Genomic DNA, 20,810 nt, shown 5'->3' on the forward strand with positions numbered 1-20,810 from the left:
CGTGGATGTACGGTGCTGTATGTATGTATATAGTGGCGTATATATGTATATATACATGTGTTTGTGTGTGTGTATGTATCTGTGTTTTATTGATGTGTATGTGTAGCGGTATTTATATGTGTGAGCGTGTGTGCGTGTGATATTGTTAGTTTTATTGTTGTTGCGTGTAATGTTTATATTATCACTTTAGGCCGACAGATGCACTTTCTCAGTGACGTGTTTGGTAGTAGTGGTAGTAGTAGTAGTAGTAGTGGTAGTAGTAGTAGCAGTAGTAGTAGTAGTAGTTGTAATAGTAGTAGTAGTAGTAGTTGCTGTTGTTATTGGTGGTGGTGGCAAGGCTGCATTCGTTGTTGTTGTTGTTGTTGTTGTTGGTGGTGGTGGTGGCTGTGGTGGCGGTGGTGGTGGTAATGGTTCTGCTGCTGTTGTTGCTGCTGCTGCTGCTGGTGGTGGTGGTGGTAGTGGTTCTGCTGCTGTTGTTGCTGCTGCTGGTGGTGGTGGTGGTGGTGGTGGTGGTGGTAGTGGTTCTGCTGCTGTTGTTGCTGGTGGTGGCGGTGGTGGTGGTGGTGGTGGTGGTAGTGGTTCTGCTGCTGCTGTTGCTGCTGTTGCTTGTGTTGGTGGTGGCGGCGGTGGTAGTGTTGTTATTGGTGATGGTGGTGGTGGTGGTGGCGGCGGAGGTGGTGGTGGCGACGGTGGGAACAGTGTTTCCGAAGTAATTGTTGAAGTAGTTGTTGTTGTTGGTGGTGGTGGTGGTGGTGGCGTTGGAGAGGTTGCTTTCGTTGTTATTGTTATTGCTGTCGTTGTTGTTGTTGTTGTTGTTTAACACAAGTCTTCTGATCGAGCAGATGTAGGTACAAGAATGTTCCAAACATGAAAACCTCGTCTTATTAATTCTTACGGCTATTGTGTGGAGCCGGGGAAGGCGAATTCGCATCGTTGCTCTATTTTTACCGATCCTGCACTGCAATAGCACCACCCGATGAAATTACTACTAACAACGAGCATAAGAACAACAACAACAATAATAATAATAATAATGATTCTTATTTCTTTATTGCCACAAGGGGCTGGTCATAGAGGGGACAAACAAGGACAGACAAAGGGATTAAGTTGATTATATCGACCCCAGTGCGTAACTGGTACTTAATTTATCGAACCCGAAAGGATGAAAGGCAAAGTCGACCTTGGCGGAATTTGAACTCAGAACGTAACGGCAGACGAAATAGCGCTAAGCATTTCACCCGGCGTGCTAACGTTTCTTATTTCTTTATGGCCCACAAGGGGCTAAACATAGAGGGGACAAACAAGGACAAGCAAACGGATTAAGTCGATTACATCGACCCCAGTGCGTAACTGGTACTTAATTTATCGACCCCGAAGGGATGAAAGGCAAAGTCGACCTCGGCGGAATTTGAACTCAGAACGTAACTGCAGACGAAATACCGCTAGGCATTTCGCCAGGCGTGCTTAATGATTCTGCCATCTCGCCGCCTTGGGGGGAGGGGGCTAATCGAATACATCGACTCCAGTGTTTAACTGGTACTTCTTTTATCGGCCTCGAAAGGATGACATCCAGAGTCGACCTCGGCAGAATTTGAACTTAGAACGTCAAGGTGCGCGAAATGTCACTGGGTGAGGGGACTAGTCGATTACATTGACCCCAGTGTTTCACTGGTACTTATTTTATCGGCACCGAAAGGATGAAAAGCAGAAAGGTTGAAACCGGACATTGTTGTGATGAAAGCAAAAGAGGAAGAACATGCATAATAATTGACATAGTATGACCCGGTGACAACAGGAAAAATGTGCAAGAAGAAGAAAAAAATAAACAACTATGGCGATTTGAAGTGGGAAATGCGAAGGTTGTGGTCTATGAGGTGAGTAGACGCGATAGCAATAGTAATTGGAGCATTTGGAAGTATCAGCAATCAGTTACCAACATGACTAAAAAAGATTGGTGCAAATGTAAAGGTAGAACACTTTCAAAAAACCAGCGTTACTTGGAACTGCAAGAGTTCTTCGCAGGATTCATGAATCATGACCAGTAAACAAGTGTCACCTTAGTCTGCTGGCTGTGGATATCTGACACCTGCCATCACAGTCAGCAAAATAAACTGAAGTTTTCATCACATAATAATAATAATAATAATAATAATAATAATAATAATAATAATAATAATAATAATAATAATAAAAATAATCATAATAGATAATATTAGGATTGCTATGACTCCTCTGGAAGGGATATGTAAATAAAAGAAGAAGAGTTCCATAATTAAATTTGCTAAACAATATTTCGGTATCTTGTGTAACTTCAACGGATTCAAAATTTGATATGTCAGTCTACTTCATTTTTTATAGATAATATTAGGACTGCTATGACTCCTCTATAAGAAATATGTAAATAATAATAATAATAATAATGCATATGTATATATATATATATATATATATATATATATATATATATATATATATATATACACACACACATACGCGCTTATAAATTCGTTTTGCAAGATTCCTGATGTGAAACACTGTGTTGAAACAGATATTGTTGCATTTCAGGATGGTCATTTTTTTTTCCTGCCAAATAAACACACATATTTTTGTTCACTCATTTATTTCTGTTCTTATTTCATTATTTCAACTCACGTCTATCGTCCAGAAATCTTTCATCACACATCTGTGACATCTTCAGCGACACTTTTCGTTTAAGTATGTGTTCTTGCCCCACTTACTCCATTCTGTTCTTCTAAGATGTGTACCTTACGCGCGCAAGCGTTTGTGTCCTTGCGTGTGTATCTGTGCCTGGATGTGTATGCTTGTGTGTGTGTGTTATAGATTTTTAGTAGCAGTGTGGCCTTCCCCTCAGCCTCATCCACTTACCCCAAAGTAAAATAAATAAACATGGTAAAAGTTCCTGTATTCCTCTGCGTACGTGTGTTCGCCCACGGTGTTGCCATCGGGGTAGTCGTTGTTATTGACCACATTGTCACGGCCACTGCTGCTGTCATTTTTAATTGTGTTGTTGACATTGTTATGGCTGTCCATGAAATTTCTTGTATGTGTGTTTTGTGTGTGTGTGTGTATGGGTTGGCTTCATATTTAGCATGTATCCATGCCCTTTATATAGTTCCATTTATTTATTTTATATGTTTCTATGTCTCATATTTATCACAGGCATGTGACAGATGTATTTATATAGTTATTTACTTATCTATTTATATATTCATTTACTTATATTTATTTTTTGTACATGTATCGCTATTTCTCATAAGTACCAGAGGTAATTACATATATGTCTATTGTGTGTGTATTACCCTGTGTGTTTCTTTGTTTTATTTACGATTTTTCCCTCTCACTTCTCAACCTTTCTGTCTTTAGTCATGTGGTGTGGTGGTGGGAGTTACTGTTCCATTCGTGTTTTCTATTGAGGTTCAGTTTGTTTGCTGTTTGGTGTGTAACCTCTGTGATCTGTCTAAGTGTCGTGTCAGTTCTTTGTGTCGATAGTACTTTAAATTCTATGCTATTAATAGAGCCTCCATTTTCTACCTATCTTTGAGAGACTGCACGTACCATAAGAGAGCCTATAGGTGAACATTGACGAGAGCCCAAAGAAAGAAAAAGCTCGTCAGTGCCCTACCAACATGTTCCGGCAGAACAACGATGACAATTAAAACAACAACTCAGCAGCACGTGGACAATTAATGTGCTAGAAATAGATCACATCTTGTGTCTATTAAGACCTAAATTGTTCTCAACATGAAATATAGCAGCATACCAAAACGTGAGCGGGCAAGACATTTAAAATCACACAAAAAAGCATTCTTAAACAGGTACCGGTTTCGGATTTAACAATCTTATCGATTGTCTATTCCTCTTCAGCCTGATTTGTAATGTAACCGCAATCATCAGAATCGTATACAGAGTGGTCCACCGCCATGGGTGCGCTTGCATATGGTTCTGCTAATTACAGCTTAATGGTAAAATTCAAAGTCTTCGTTTTGGCGCGCTAATTCCAGGAATATATCTGCAGAAAATAGTTACTGCGTCGTATATATTCAGTATGAGAACATGGGTAATGGGTAAAATATTATTATAAAATCTGGTAATTAATCATATATTAATTAATATCGATTAATTATCAGGAGGCCAGCACATCTAAAGAATCAAAGAGATTCAGAAATAGTATCTGCAATCTCAGGGGATTAAGGTACATTTAAAAAAAATAACGTTGACCACTAACGTGGACAATTAATGTGCTAGAGCGCGCCAAAACGAAGACTTTTGAATTTTACCATTAAGCTGTAATTAGCAGAACCATATGCAAGCGCACCCATGGCGGTGGACAACTCTGTATACGATTCTGATAATTGAAGTTACATTACAAATCAGGCTGAAGAGGAATAGACAATCGATAAGATTGTTAAATCCGAAACCGGTACCTGTTTAAGAATGCTTTTTGTGTGATTTTAAATGTCTTGCCCGCTCACGTTTTGGTGCGCTGCTATATTTCATGTTGAGAACAATTTAGGTCTTAATAGACACAAGATGTGATCTATTTCTAGCACATTAATTGTCCACGTTAGTGGTCAACGTTATTTTTTTTAAATGTACCTTAATCCCCTGAGATTGCAGATACTATTTCTGAATCTCTTTGATTCTTTAGATGTGCTGGCCTCCTGATAATTAATCGATATTAATTAATATATGATTAATTACCAGATTTTATAATTATATATATATATATATATATATATATATACATATATATATATATATGCATATATATAAGCATATATATATATACATGTATATATATATGTATTTGTACATATATATATATGTACATGTATATATATATATGTACATGTAAATATATATATATATATATATATATATATATATATATATATATATATATATATATATATATATATATACATGTGTGTATTTATATATATTCAGCCACATATATGTAGATGTACATATATACACATATATACGCATAGATATGTGTGTGTGTGTATGTGTTTGTGTGTTTATGTACGTATATACACACACACACGCACATATAACGTATAATAATGAATTCAAATCAAATACCCAAATACGCGTGCACACACACAAACACACACATACACTTATGCATACAGAGATATGCATTTGTCGGTCTGGTATTCATCTGTATATGTATGAGTGTGTGCCACAATCTTCCGTCTACCTGAGTAAAAAAGAATGTGCATGCGTGTCGCAAAGTGTTCGTGGGAAGTATACACGTTTTTATGTGAACAGAATCTAATAGAATTATGGAAAGTCATTTTAACTTCTGATCGATAAGGTAATCTGTATGATCGTTCACAGATTCAGAATGTCAGAAGTAGAACATTCACGGATATGAAACTTGGACGGCAAATCAGCAGCCATTTGACTCCACTAATAATGGAGAGGTGCGGGTCAAAGTTGAATGGAAATGAAGGAAGTGACCGCTAAGAAAGTTGTTAAAAGGAATGATAAAATCAACAAGGGACTACATATATTTCCCGACTTTTCTTTCTCCTCTCTTCTTCTCTCCACCTATCCCACCCTCCCTCTCTGTTTCCCTCCCTCTCACTCAAGTTCTCTATCTATCTATCAGCCTATTTATCTCTTCCATGTGTACAATTGCGCATGCATATTTGGGAAAACGTTAGAATATATAGAAATACATACATACATACATACATACATACATACATATATACATATATATACATACATATGTATATATATATATATATATATATATATATATATATATATATATATATATATATATATACATACATACATATGTATATATATATATATATATATATATATATATATATATATATATATATATATATATATATATATATATATATATATATATATGACCCGCCGAATTAAATGGCACAGAGTTGTCGAAAACGCAGTGATATCCGTTTGGCAGCAGATGGTGGGAATGCATTTGCAATGTTTCTTTATGGATTTTTATATCTTAGTGCCATTATTCTGAGTTGTTCTTCATTCTAGTAAAGGGGAATATTAGTATCACTGATAGGAAGAATACCTAATATTTTGGGGCATTTCTTGAGTTAAAATTCCACCGAAGCTGCCTTTTCCTTTCATCGATTCGGGGTCGATAAAATATGTGCCACTTAAGTACTGAAGTCGATTTAACCGACTTATCCAATCCTACGAAATTGCTGGCCTTGTGCTTAAAAATTAAACTCTTCATCATCATCATCATCATCATCGTCATCATCATCATCATCATCATCATCATCATCATCATCATCATCAACGTTATTATTATTATACACTCAACAGATTAGACTGTTGGAAAAGAGACGAATACTAATATCGGAATACAACAAGTAGCCTAGATGCTAAGAACCCACCTATTGGGTTGGTAAGCAAGCTTCTTACCACACAGCCACTCCTGCGCCTATTTATATATACATATATATATATATATATATATATATACATGTGTGTATGTATACCTACGTATGTATGCATATATCTCTAATTGTGTGTGTCTTTGTGTTTGTTTTTGTCTTGCATATTTGAATGTGTGCGTGCGTACGCGCGTGTGTGCATTTGTGTGTGTTTCTTTACGTGTGTTAAATTGGTATATGTATCATCTTGGGATACGATTGTGTTTCTAGTAGTCTTACACTTACAGAAATCTACGATTACGCAATCGACTCTTTAGCAGAACAACGAAGAGATGTTTTCGTCCATATACTTTGTTCTATTAAAATCGATAATATACTGAAACAAATTTAATACCAAGAGCATAAAATATCTTCGATTTGCTTTATATTCGTGCTCAAATCATGATTTTTTTAATTCTATGAATTGAATCGAAATGAAACTTACCGAAATGAGCTGAGATATTGATAATAGATACAAAAAAGTAATAAATTTTGCAATTTTAACAAGAATATTTCACTTGTGCAAAGCAATTATAGTGGCGCTCAATAAAAGTGGAAATAAAAAGTGTTTGAAAAGAAATAATTGTACATAGAGCTGAAACGAATTGATGCTTGAAAATAAAATCAACTGCCTTATTGAAATATACGCGTATATATATATATATATATATATATATATATATATATATATATATATATCCACACTCATAGTCGCTTATATCAACGACTAGAGATCTCTTGAAATGATATAATACCTTTTTCTATGGCGATAAACACCACTTTTTGCTTTTCATACTGCTTCTATCTCGAATTCGAACAGATTTCCTAACGGACTAATTTCCTTGTTGCAAAATCAGCGATTGTATCACAGTCTATTTTCTGTATATTGCAAACGAAGTTAGACTACTGCCATGCTTAGCAGACGAGTTCCCACCACTGAAGAGATCCAATAAGGTCGAAATCACATGGTCTGGTAATCTCGGAGCTAGACAATATGGAGTGAACAACATTGTTACCTAAAGAATATTTTCATCTCCAAAATCGCTTGTTTGTGTATTTATTGCTCGTCTGTTCTTTTCTGTACTATTTTGATTAATGATAGTATTTTCTTGAGTTTTAAAAGTTGGTACATATTCTATATTAGCTGCTCAGAATTTTTTCTCCCATCTTCATTAACTCTTCTAGCAAAGCATTGGAAAATATTTTGGCTAATGTCGATAGTTCCGTAATTATTTCCTTCAGCATTAAAAAAAAAATGCACACAAAAACGTCGTTTGTAGGTTTTTCAGTTTTGCCTGGTTTCGGGTGTATATTCTTTCACTCGTATGGTAGTAAGTACAAAAAATGTTGTAAATATCCCGTACAAGCTAAAAGCGTATAGAAGAATAATCTGAAGAAAAAGAGCCCTTCATTTTACATTGTAGTTACCTAATTCCAAAGCATAATATTGATTTCAAATTTTGGCATAAAGTCAGTAACTTCGGGGAATGGGGTAAGTAAATTACAAGAATTCAACTGGTACATTTTTTATCGAAAACCAGAAGTATGAAAGGTGAAGTCCACCGCGGCGGATTTTAAATTTAGAATGTAAAGGCGTACGAAATGTCCTGCGTACGAATTCTACCGACTCTTCGTAGATATAATATTACAGTCAGGTGAAAGCGGCGTGCATGCAAAGTCGCTACCGTGCCGGGCATAATGCTTAGCGGCATTTCGTCCGTCTTCACGTACTAAATTCAAATGCTGCCGAGGTCGAATTTGCCTTAGGTCCTTTCGGCGTCGATAAATCAAGTACTAGTCGAACAATGTAATCGATGTAATCGACTTTCCCCTTCCCCCGAAATTGCTGGCCACGCATATTGTCCACACAGACATACGCACACACATACACACGCGCTCGCACACGCACACAGACACACACACACACACACACACACACACACACACACACACACACACACTCACTCACACGGAACTTGATCTCATTTTCGTTTTAGCCCTTTAAATTTAGCTCCTGTACCAAAGGTCAGTATTATAAACAAGTCATTTCCAAATACAATAAATATGAATTTATAATCGCCAACTGTATGTACAGAGTATTTCGGAACAATAATTGTTTCAGTTATTAGAATTAAGCCATGTTGGGTCAGCGCCTTCAAGGAGTTTCACTACCTATTTTTCAGCCTGATGCTTGTTCGATCGGTCACTTTAGCCGAAAAGCTAAGTTGCAGGGGACGTAAACAAACAAGTACAGGTTGTCAAGTTGTTGTGGGGGGGGGGGGGCGAACAAACGCACAAACACACTCGCACACGCACACACAAGCAAATACCACAGCACACATGCATACAGACATTCATTTATAATTATACATGTCAGGCTTCTTTCGGTTTTCGTCTACCGTTATCTACTCACAAGGATTCGGTCGGGCAGAGGCTAAAGTTGAGAACGCTTGGTTCAGAAACAAACTTCCCCACACATAGCCACGCATATTGTCCATATTATAAGAAACAGATATACACACGCATATGCACATGCACACGCACATACAAACATACACACACGCGCACATGCACACACACACACACGCAAATACACACGCACAAACACACACACATACGTATACACACATGGAACATGATCTTATTTTCAAGTGGTACTTCGTTTTAGCTCTTACCATGATATTCTCGCTCTGAACCTGACATTATGACAAAGATATCAAACTCTCTTGTGGATATCGTTTTAGCAAAGAGAGAATATACATATATATATATGTCCGTGTATGTGTATATGCACGTACGCGTTTGTTTGTGCGTGTGTATAAACGTATATATATATATATATATATATATATATATATGAACATACATAATTACTTATTTACGTATGTATTCGTGTGTATATATACATACATATATATATATATATATATATATATATATATATATATATATATATATATACACACATACATGTGCTTATATATGCATATATATACATGTATGTATGTATGTATGTATGTAAAAAAGTGTATGTATGCGTACATATTACTACGCGTGCAATAGCGCGCACGTATGTCTATAGGCACATATCTCTGATTCAGAAACATTTTTCCATAAGCATTACTTGAAGTATATAATTATAAATATGCTGCATGTGTATTTAGATAAAAGTTAACATTTCAGAGCTATGGTGGTAGTCTAGATGATTAATATTTAACGAGTGTCAATAATTTCAGAATTCTTGGAGAACTAAATAGCAAATAAATCTAAATTTACCGATGATTTAGTTCTATTGAGCGCTGTAATCTAAAAACACCCGGCCGACGTTTTCAGATTATATTTCCAAGAAAAGCAGTCTTTTAACTGTTTCACACTAGAGTCAAATAAACATTTTGGGTTTAAGAAAGCTTTTGTTTTTTCATCAGGAAATATCCGCTTCCAAAGAATTATGTATTCATGTGTGTGAGTGTCCATATATATATGTGTTTATGATTGCATGTGCACGTTTCTATCTATCTATCTATCTATCTATCTATCTATCTATCGATCTATCTATCTATTTATCTATCTACACCTGGTTGTTACTTATTCACCTGTCTTCGTCTTTTGTTTTTTCTGTAAATTTTAACTACATATATATACATACATATATATATATATATATATATATATATATATATATATATATATATATATATATATATATATATATATATATATATATATACGTACTTATATATATGAGGATATGGATATGTATTAAGTATGTGTGTGTGCGTGTGTGTGTGTGGATATATAATTATATATATATATATATATATATATATGTTTTGAGGTTTGAAAATGCGCCTGAATCTAAGAAACATGTAATCGTTTTTATAGAGGTTTATTCACATACCAAACTAGTTTCGATGATTTTTTTGTTTATCAATAGTACGAATGTATTTTTAAAAAAGTGGGATGTTGAGGAGAGTCTAAAATTACAAGGTAAAAATTGAACAAATATGTTTAAACCATCAAATGTTCAAATGTTCACAGAAATGTCAAAGATCTTAACAGGAATAGATAGTAATATCTGTGTAAATGTTCGGTGAAGTTCATAACAAATGTACATTATTGAGTTCTTTGTCCTAGGTTTTAGGAAGACACTGAGCAAGAAATGGAAACAGAATTGAAAGATGGTAATAATAATAATAATAATAATAATAATAATAATAATAATAATAATAATAATAATGAGAAAAAGAAGGAGGAGGAGGAGGAGGAGGAGGAGGAGAAGAAGAAGAAGAAGAAGAAGAAGAAGAAGAAGAAGAACAACAACAACAACAACAACAACAACAACAAAAAACAACAATAACAACAACAACAACAACAACAACAACAACAACAAGAAAATCGCATTTATTTCACTAAAAAGGATGCTAAATCATGTTTCCAAGGCTCGATAGAAAATATAATCTTTGCTTTCGTGTTTATAGCGTTGTAAATATTACTCCTAGCCATCAATTTGCAAACATACGGCAGGTGTTATTATTATAATTTCTTTTTATATGCTATTTGTATGTGAATTCATTTAGGTTTAAATAGAATCATGTTTGCCTGTATTACACACACACACACACACACACACACACACACACACACACACGTATATATATAAGGATAAAATCGTTATTTAGATAACGATCAAATCAAGTGGCAACATGGAAAGAAAGAATCTTATATGTCATAATTATTAAAATTATATTATAAGGATGTCTAAGAGATACCACCATGCTTGAACTAGCAGTCAAAACCTAACTCTAAAACTACATCACTATTCAGTATCGCACAAGGTGTAAAGACAAATAGATAAAATAAACTAGTGAAAATTGGATAAGTCCAAACCCTGGGTTTCTGGCTCTTTATATATGTATATATATATATATATATATATATATATATATATATATATATATATATATATATATATATATATATAGAGAGAGAGAGAGAGAGAGAGAGAGAGAGAGAGAGAGAGAGAGAGAGAGAGAGAGAGAATTCGGTGTACACTCAAAGCAATGACTAGTAATATTACGAAACCGGTATGCTTTTAAATCTCTTTAACAACTCACAATAATGACTTCTTTTACCTTTATTCCTACCTCAGTTCATCTAATTGTATATATCCATCGTTACTTTTCATAAAAAGCCTTAGTTTTTTTTTTTATTATTTCCAATGTGCATTTTCGCTTATTTTTCTGCTTATTTTCCCCTTACATTTCCACGACAAAGGCAAAGTCATGACTGTCAGACAATTTTTGCAACCACAGCACCCCTAACATCGGGCCACCTAACTCCCCAGGCTGCAACCCCTTAATTATTATGTGTGGGCACAGTTGAGCGAGAGGCCAACAAAAGAAAAACAAAAAGATAAACACCAAAGATAAACTGAAGACAAGGATTATTGCAGCATACCCCAACTTAAATAAGGAGACTGTCCAGAAGAGTTGCAGGAGATTCCGAAGTTGTCTGGAGGCCGTGGTTGGAGCCAATGGCGATTTTATTGAATAAATTCACTCTTTAATATTTCAAGATATTTTTATGTAATTTTGGTAAATATATCTGTTAAAATGAGATGTCAGTATTATGTTCATTTTTCTGTAACTTAGACAACAGTTTATTCACCGCACTACGTATATCACTGCATATTTTGATTCGTTTTAGGGTGTAGAGTTTTGACATTTTTAGCCAATACTGGTAGCTGTCGTGCCGCATTGAGACAATCTTCTATGTGTAACTTCGCTGGGTTACTTCTAGTTCTGTCATTTGTTTTACACTGTGTGGTGACCATAGTTAGGAGCATTAGTCTAAACAGCTGAAGACAAATGTCTTCCAGAGGTCCGTCATATTAAAAGTTCTAAATATCTATCCGGACAACTGTCTACATTTTGTTGCAAACTTAGTAATATGCACCTGAAAAGATGCATTATTCCTCATGTCAATGCCTAATTCGCGAAATGGTTTTAAATCAGAGATTGCGATCTCTCCTGGATCAGTGTATCTTGTCTATGTTTCATTCAGCTTCGTGTGTTGATAGCTCAGAGCCTGGAATTTCAAAGCCTTAAACTTATTGTCCTCAACTCACCTGTATATTGCGTCCAAATTTTGATGAAGGTGCGCAACATTTCCAGGGTTCTGTATCCTCAAAGAGATCTTCATATATAGAATATACTGCTTTTCACACATATGCATGTATCTATGTGCATATTTATTATGTATGAGTGTATGTGTGCGTGTGTCTGCCTATGTCTACCTGTGTCTGTATGTTTCTCTACAATATATTAACATTGATAATACCTAATCACTTGCGTATTACATTCTCCTCATAAAACTTATATAATACCTGCCATGCTATACGTACACTATTATTCGTTCCATAATGCAATATTCGCAATATTTCTACAGCTTGTACCCAAGAATTATTGTGGATTTGAATACATACGGGAAATATTTCGTTCCTAAAGATATAAATTCCATTTATCAAACTTAACAAATGTATATTCTAAGAGTGCAATAAGCGTTGGTTTCTTCTCATAAATGACTAATTCTAATCGTGTATGATTTCACTAGTTGTTTCAAAGTATAAAGCAAAGATATCATGTAAGTGTAGAAAAGCTGAGTGAGAAAAGTGAGATGAAACAGAGTCTAACGATAAGATACGTTTAAATTATGACATAGCTCTTATAATTCTCGCCGATATTTTTATCAGTCGACGTGAAGCCTCTGTGCGGTCGCTTCACGTATAGTAAATAACAGTCAAATAACATGTCTTAAATAAAGTGTACGTTAAACAATACATTGAAAAATATGTTTGAGCCCTGGGAATGGCTTTAAATTGCAAACCGGTAGACCTTGGTTTGGAAGATCGAATTTTTTGAGGAGTCTGGAAACACCTCTTAGCCACTATTATTCCCAGATCTACTCTAACCTGTGTATAGCATTTGTCAGGGTCTTAAATCTGATTAAATAGCATGTAACAAACTGAACCAGGATACGTTCAAACCATATTTCGGGAAACGTAATCAGTGGGGTAACCTACTGGATACTGAATGGATAAACAGACAGCAGATTCTCGACGGCCGGGATTAATCAGTTCAGTATGTAATCAACTGCTATTCCCTGTATTTGTGACGAGCACAGGTGGGATATTTCGGTAGCAAAAGTTCAATGTAACTAAAACCAGAACAGCCGTCCATGCTTCATCTTTCGATCGGAGTGACTGGCATTGAGAAATTACATTAGTTCGGGCAAGTCACTTGACTGGATGATGTTGATGATACATTGAACAGAGAAAGCATATTTCTTTATTTATGAAAGTGGTGCCACCTTAAACTTTCAAAAGCATCATTCACAAGACATCGATTCAGGTACCGACATCCTCATCTTATATTCACGAATGAGGAAGCGGTCAACATGAATGTATGCATGCACGAATGTATCTATGTTTGTATGTTTTAATGTATTTGTGCGAGTGTATTATGGACAGAGAGATAGAGAAAATATTAAGTAGTAAATATTACCTACTCCTGCTTCTAAAAAGGAGAAAACTTAATAATATTGGTATATCGGCAATTTATTATAGAAACTTGTATATTGAAAGAATTTCTATGTCTTGTGATTTCATCTTGTCTGAGAATCTTCGGTTTTGAGAAGATTTAAGAAATAGATATTGCAACTATCATTGGTGGTTTGGCTTCAAAATTATACACACGCAGTGTGTGTGTGTGTGTGTGTGTGTGTGTGTGTGTGTGTGTGTGTGTGTACGTGGGTGCTTTTGAGCGTCTTGTTTCTTATAATGCAAGTGGGTATTCTGTCGGGTGTGCTTATATTTTATTCTGTTTGTTTTTATCTGTTGGTGCGAGTGATGAGTTATGTACGTGTTTGGGTGTTCAAATATGGGTTTGTTTATGTTAGTATGAACAACGGATATTTTCTTTCTTTCTGTCTTTTTTTCTTTCTCTCTGCCTTTGATTCTTTCTTTCCCGCTTTCTTTCTTTCTTTCTCTCTTTATTTTTGGTATTCATGGAAGATATAGAGACAGACGAATTAAGTTTATTGACCGTCTGTTATGGTATGTAATTAAGAACAATACTTTATCTATCAATGAGAAGTATGCAGAACATTTTGCGAGAAGGAATTTCGGATGATGTAGAATAAAAATTAATTTTTTTGCTTGAAATTCATCAGGGACATCTAGTCGTGTAGAGAAATATAAACATAGAATTGTTTCATTCCTGTACTTTTTTTATATTTATCTTTTTTAAAAGTGAGAGAGGGGGAGAAAGTGAGATAGAGAAAGAGAGAGAGATAAAGATAGAGAGAGAATGAAAGAGAGAAAAGGGAGAGAGATAAAGAGAGAGAGAGATGTGTTAGAAATGATGTTCGGATGAAAGACAGATATTTGTGTGGTTGAAAAGGCGAAAGTAAGAAATAAGTAGGAGGTAGAGGGGCTCCAAATAGATGGAAACGTTTAGGAATAAAACTACTAAAGACTAAAATACAGACAAGGAAAACGATATATCGAGAGAGATTCAAAGGCAAATACTCAAGTATATGTCGAGTAGTGATGCAGTACGACCGTTTCAAGCGACTCCATTTAATCAAACAATGCAATCATTACATCAATTTAAATGCAGTGCTTTCATCAGCTGCACAAATAAATAAATAGAATTTTAACCAGTCGGTCACATTAATATAATTTTTCTCGAATACTTTAACAGAGCAAGAATATTGAAGAAATTCATGTTGTCGCAATTGTAGCTAAGAATAGACGACACTTCCAAGAATCGCATGAGGCCCATATTTTTATATGGAGTAATAGTATTCACGTTAAAAGTCTAAGTGCACACTTTTAATGTTAGTATTCATTGCAATCTTCGTATCGAATCGTTAGAGCAGAAATGATGGCTCCTTTCTGAATTTAGCACTGGCTATAGAGTGCATCACTTTGAGAACAAGACTATCTTACCTGCAGATAACACGATCGATATATGAACCTTTACAGCATATGACGTGCGTTAAGAAAACAACAATCTTTATATCCAAATATTATCTGTAAAGAACGTGAAGTATATCTAATGTGCAGAATAATGTGTTCACTGATTTGGAGATAAGAAAGAATTGGGTGGCAAATTTCAGTTGTTGCAGACGATGATCTATTGCGCTAAAACGGCAGCGTCATTTGTCGTCAAATTGTGCAAACGTATATTTTCTGTGATGTATGGCCATAATCCTTTTTATTACTGCCTCTGTATTTTTACAATGGTTAGGTGTGAGCTGCAGTGAAAATTAGATAAAATTTAGTCTAAAATTGCTTTGCTATTTTACGTAGCTACACTTTCAATAGATTAATTATTCTCATAAATAGTTCTGTGTCGAGTTATGTATATAGTTCTCGAATATTACAGTTGCATTTTTATGACTAGTAATTGTGGCTATCTTCAATATCTAGATTTGTGGCTATTTGCGCAGTTTTTGTGTTTATGACAAAAGAGGCTACCTTTTCGCATATGTCTGAAATAGTTTTATACTACTCACCATATTGGTTCCTAAACAAACAAAAAAAGACACACACACAGACTTTTATATATTTGTATATCTATCTATCTATCTATCTATCTGTAACTAAACGTGGACTGTTGGCGACTTTTTCCTCCCTTCCTTTTCTTTTGGACTTTTCTATGTCTCCAGTTTCCGAGGAAAAGCTTTGCACGGAATGTAAAACAATTACTCTTTCTCTACTTCTCTGACCGTCTCATTAATAGTTTACATATACCATGTCTTCGCGTTGTTGTCTTTCCTTGTCCTCTTTTTCTCGTTTTTTTTTAATTAATTATATATATATACATGCATACATACATACATATACATTCAGACGCATATATATACACACACAAATACAAATATGTGTATATACATATATTTATACATACATATATGTACATATATGTATATATACATATATGTATATATACATATACGGATATGTATATATACGTATACATATATACATATATAGGACGGGCTTCTTTGAGTTTCCGTCTACCGAATCCACTCACAAGGCTTTGGTCGGCCCGAGGCTTTAGTAGAAGACATCTGCTCAAGGTGCCACGCAGTGGGCCTGAACCTGGAACTATGTGGCTGGAAAGCAAGCTACTTACCACACAGCCACTCCATACATATATATATACATACATACACATGCACACACACACATTTATATATATAATATATGTATATATATATATATATATATATATATATATACATATACAAATTTGGTCGAGTAATAGAATGAAAATGAAAGAAAAATAAAGGACAGTAAAAGAAAGAATATGAGGAAAAAGGAAAGAAGGTGGAAAAAGGAAAGAAGGTGGAAAAGGAGGAGGGAAAACAGGAATTGGGGAAGAATGTAAAGAAGAGTGAAATTCAAGCTATGAGTCAACAGGATAGCAATAACCTTGAACGCAGATTTCTAATCTTCATCCTCAGCATAATATTTACTGCTCATCCCACCACTGTCATTAGAATTCTCTCCTTCCTTTTCTTCGTTGGCTTCATTTTTATTCCGTATAACCATCATTGGAACTATTGTAGTTCGCAGAAGATATGCACTTCACATAATCATCCCCGGCTTAAGGACTTAATCCTTGAAATAGTCCAGTCCTCAGTCACTCTTTATGTTATATTTATCGGACACCAGCGTCATTACTTATATTCAATATATTTATTATCATTGTTATAACCTGATATTGCACCCTTGTATCATCTCAACACCTTCATTGGTTCTACTTATCTTCGCTTTCTTGACTAATATTTTACCCAAATTTCCTTTCACGTTTCAAGTTTTTACTTTTCAAAACAGAAATAAAGCTGATTTATTGCAGTCTTCCTGCTTATTCTGTTTTTTCCCTATGTGTCTTTCATAGATTTTATAATTTTTCTGAAATTTTCAATATCTTTAAATTCTGATGTACTCCGTTATCTTTGCATCGTCTTTCTCAGTAATTTTTTTTTCTAATCACTTTTGCTAATCATTTTTTCTAATCATTTTCCCCAATAATGTTACAACATAATTTTCCAGTTTTTGTCATCATAATGTTCTTTGAATATCTGGTTTCCATTTTTTCTATTACTACCATTTACTCTTCATTCGTATTTTATTAATTTTTCATTTTACTTTTCGAATTATTGGTCTTTTCTCCAAAACAGTACCCCAGTTGTTTTGATTTCGTTACGTTTTTCAGTAAGTCTTAATATTTTATTCACAACACCCCTAATCTTCATTTTCCTCTACTTCGCCCTAACCGCAACCCCAAACCTAACCCTAAACATTTTACTTTCAATAATTCTAAGAGTTCATCATTTTGTATTTCAGATTCTACACTCAAATACCTGTTTTCTCTTTGTGATTCCTCTTCTTTTTCCCTATTCCTTTACGTTATCTAATTAACTTTCATCATGTTTAATTTTCTTTCTGTTAACCCTTCCTTCTTCTTTCTTTCTCCTCTGTTTTTCTTCTGTCACCCAACCCACACCCTTTAGTAGACTCCCTCCCCATCATCACACCCTATTGCTAGAAAACTATATATAATGTATAAACCGCAGATGAAACTCGGAGTAGCAAGCCGCTAACTAGATTAAGGTTATATATATATATATATATATATATATATATATATATATATATATATATATATATATATATATATGTGTGTGTATATATATATATATATACATACATATATATATATATATATATATATATATACATACATATATATATATATATATATATATATATATATATATATATATATATATATATATATATATATATATATATATATATATATATATATATACATATATATATATATATATATATATATATATATATATATATATATATATATATATATGTATGTATGTATGTACCAAAATCTGTCATGCCCATAAAATATATACAGGGTGCCTCAAAAGTCACTCTCAGTTTCAGTGACATTTTGTATTTCTTATGAACTATTGCTGTGTTTACGTACCCGTATCTTAGCGCTTCGGCAAAAGAAAACGATAGAGTAAATTACAGGATTCATTCGACTAAAATGCTTCAAGCCGGTGCCCCACTATGGCCGTAGTCTGATTGACTGAAACAAGTAAAAGATAAAAGAATGCTATGCTGTCATTAGGATAAATATTAGCAGAGTAAATTTGTGCTTTTACAAAATGTTAATTGGTTTATGTCGATATTTCTGTAGTTTTTATTTATATTTTTCAGATCCAAATAACTACTGATGAAAGTTAAAGAACGGGTACTTGTAATAACATGGAAGATAAAAGGCCTGAAATGCACAGAAATTAGAAATAAATTTGGGAGGAAGTTTCATAAGAAAGGTCCAATAGACAACGCTATTCGTGAGGTAATGAAATTTCAGAAAACTGGATTTGGATGAGAACAGAACTGGACATCCAAGAAAATCAGATAGAATTGAATTGGTTCGGGAAGCATTTAAACAAGAGCTGCAATTATTGACCCATAGGGCAGCTAAAATGTTAGAAATTCCACGTGCATCAATCCGAAAAATCCTACAAAGTGAATTGAATGAAAAAGCTTACCACATTTAATTTTTTCACAACTTACAAGAAAAGGACTATCCTCACAGATCTGCGATCTGCGCTGAGTTTATTGATCAAATTAAGAGGGCCGATTTAATCAGCAAAATTGTCGCATTTGGAAAAGCATGCAGCCAACTGAATTTCTTGAATGGGAACAAATACACCTAAGTGAATATTTGGCTTGATATGATTGAGTCAAAAGTGTATAAACCTTTATTATTCGCAGAGACTCTATGGTCACGGGAATTGTGTATCTTCGTATGCTTGAACAATTCCTCGAACCTCAACTTCTTATAATCTGCATTCTTGACACTGTAGTTTTTCAACAGGATGGAGTTCTGTGCCATTATACAAAGATTATACGTAATTATTTTGACAGGTGCTTCCCTCATCCTTGGATTGGTTGTGGAGGAAGACAACTATGGGAAGTACGATCATTCAATTTAACACCATTAGATTTTTTACGCTTAGGGGTTCATTAAGTTTATGGTGTATATCAACAGGAGAATCAGAGATGTAGCAGAGCTTCGAAATCTTATTACTGATGCAGTTCGAAACATAATACAACAGATACTAGAAAATGTGTTCCTTGAAGCAATCTGTCGCTTTGAGCTCTGTAGAGATATTGATGGTCACCATGCGGAACACTTATTGTTTACAGTATAATGTTTGAAATTAATAATTTATTCAAATTTAAACCAGTTTTTCCTAACACCAGGTATTTTTCAAAATAGATAGTGACTTTTAAGACACCCTGTATATTCGTCATTTATTCTCATTTTAGCCAGTTTTGATGAACTCACTTCAAGCATGGTTTTGAACACAATTGTGTTTTCTTCATATTTATTTCCAGTCCCACTTAGCTGCTTTCTTTTTCGCTTCATTTAACATTTGTTCAGGTTCATAAGCATTTCTTGAGAAGAAGTTTATGTCGCCAACGAAGTGTAAATGATTTATAAACTTTCGATTGATGTTTATTCCTATTTTATCCAAGTTAAGCCTTTTAGAGATGCCGTCCAGTGCAGCTTAAAAGACTTTGGAAGAATTTGGGCAATATTATGATTTCTTGGTTTACTTCTCTTTTATTACTGATCGTTTCATTTTTAGTGTGAAATGTTATAAATGCTGCTCCCAGATATAGATTTTCATCCTCACTCTTTCAGTCTAAGGATATCTTGGTTATATTAAAGTGTACATTGCCGCAATGAAGTACATGTTAACGCATGGAAGATTCAATCAGAATGTGTAGAAAGCATAGTAGGAGACGAGAATATAAATGTAGAGAGAAATAAGTATTAAAAGAAGGGAAAAGAAGAAAATATATCATTTAATCAAGATATCCTCAGCCCGAAGAGTAGCCTGCAGTATATACCTCACCTGAATATTTACCACTTCTGAGGTTCCGTTGACTAAGAAACATATATAGCCCGCATCTTAACTACTCCATTCCGTAACTCTCGTATATATATATATATATATATATATATATATATATATATATATATATATATATATATATATAGACGTCGGGCTTCTTTTAGTTTCCATCTATCAAATATACTCACAAGACTTTTGTTGACCCGGGGCTAGAGTAGAAGGCACAAGAACAATGTGTCACGCAGATTTATTTTTATATTTACCTGGAACCATGTGGATGAGAGGAAATCTTACTACAGCCACGCCTGCATC

The 20,810-nt window shown here is 34.3% G+C and overlaps 1 protein-coding gene across 1 annotated transcript in view; it reads right to left on the reverse strand.

Annotated features, from left to right (window-relative positions):
• LOC106870137 (neuropeptide receptor 15) overlaps positions 1–860 on the reverse strand; it is a 188,752-nt gene extending 187,892 nt beyond the window's left edge. Inside the window, exon 1 of the mRNA XM_014916128.3 lies at positions 1–860. This exon is cut by the window's left edge and continues 1,970 nt beyond it. The gene's annotated coding sequence lies outside the window, so the exon portion shown is untranslated.
• Between the last annotated feature and the right edge of the window lie 19,950 nt (positions 861–20,810).

This window comes from Octopus bimaculoides, chromosome 12 (assembly GCF_046866305.1).
Source record: "Octopus bimaculoides isolate indiv1 chromosome 12, ASM4686630v1, whole genome shotgun sequence".
Classification (NCBI taxonomy): Eukaryota; Metazoa; Mollusca; class Cephalopoda; order Octopoda; family Octopodidae; genus Octopus; species Octopus bimaculoides.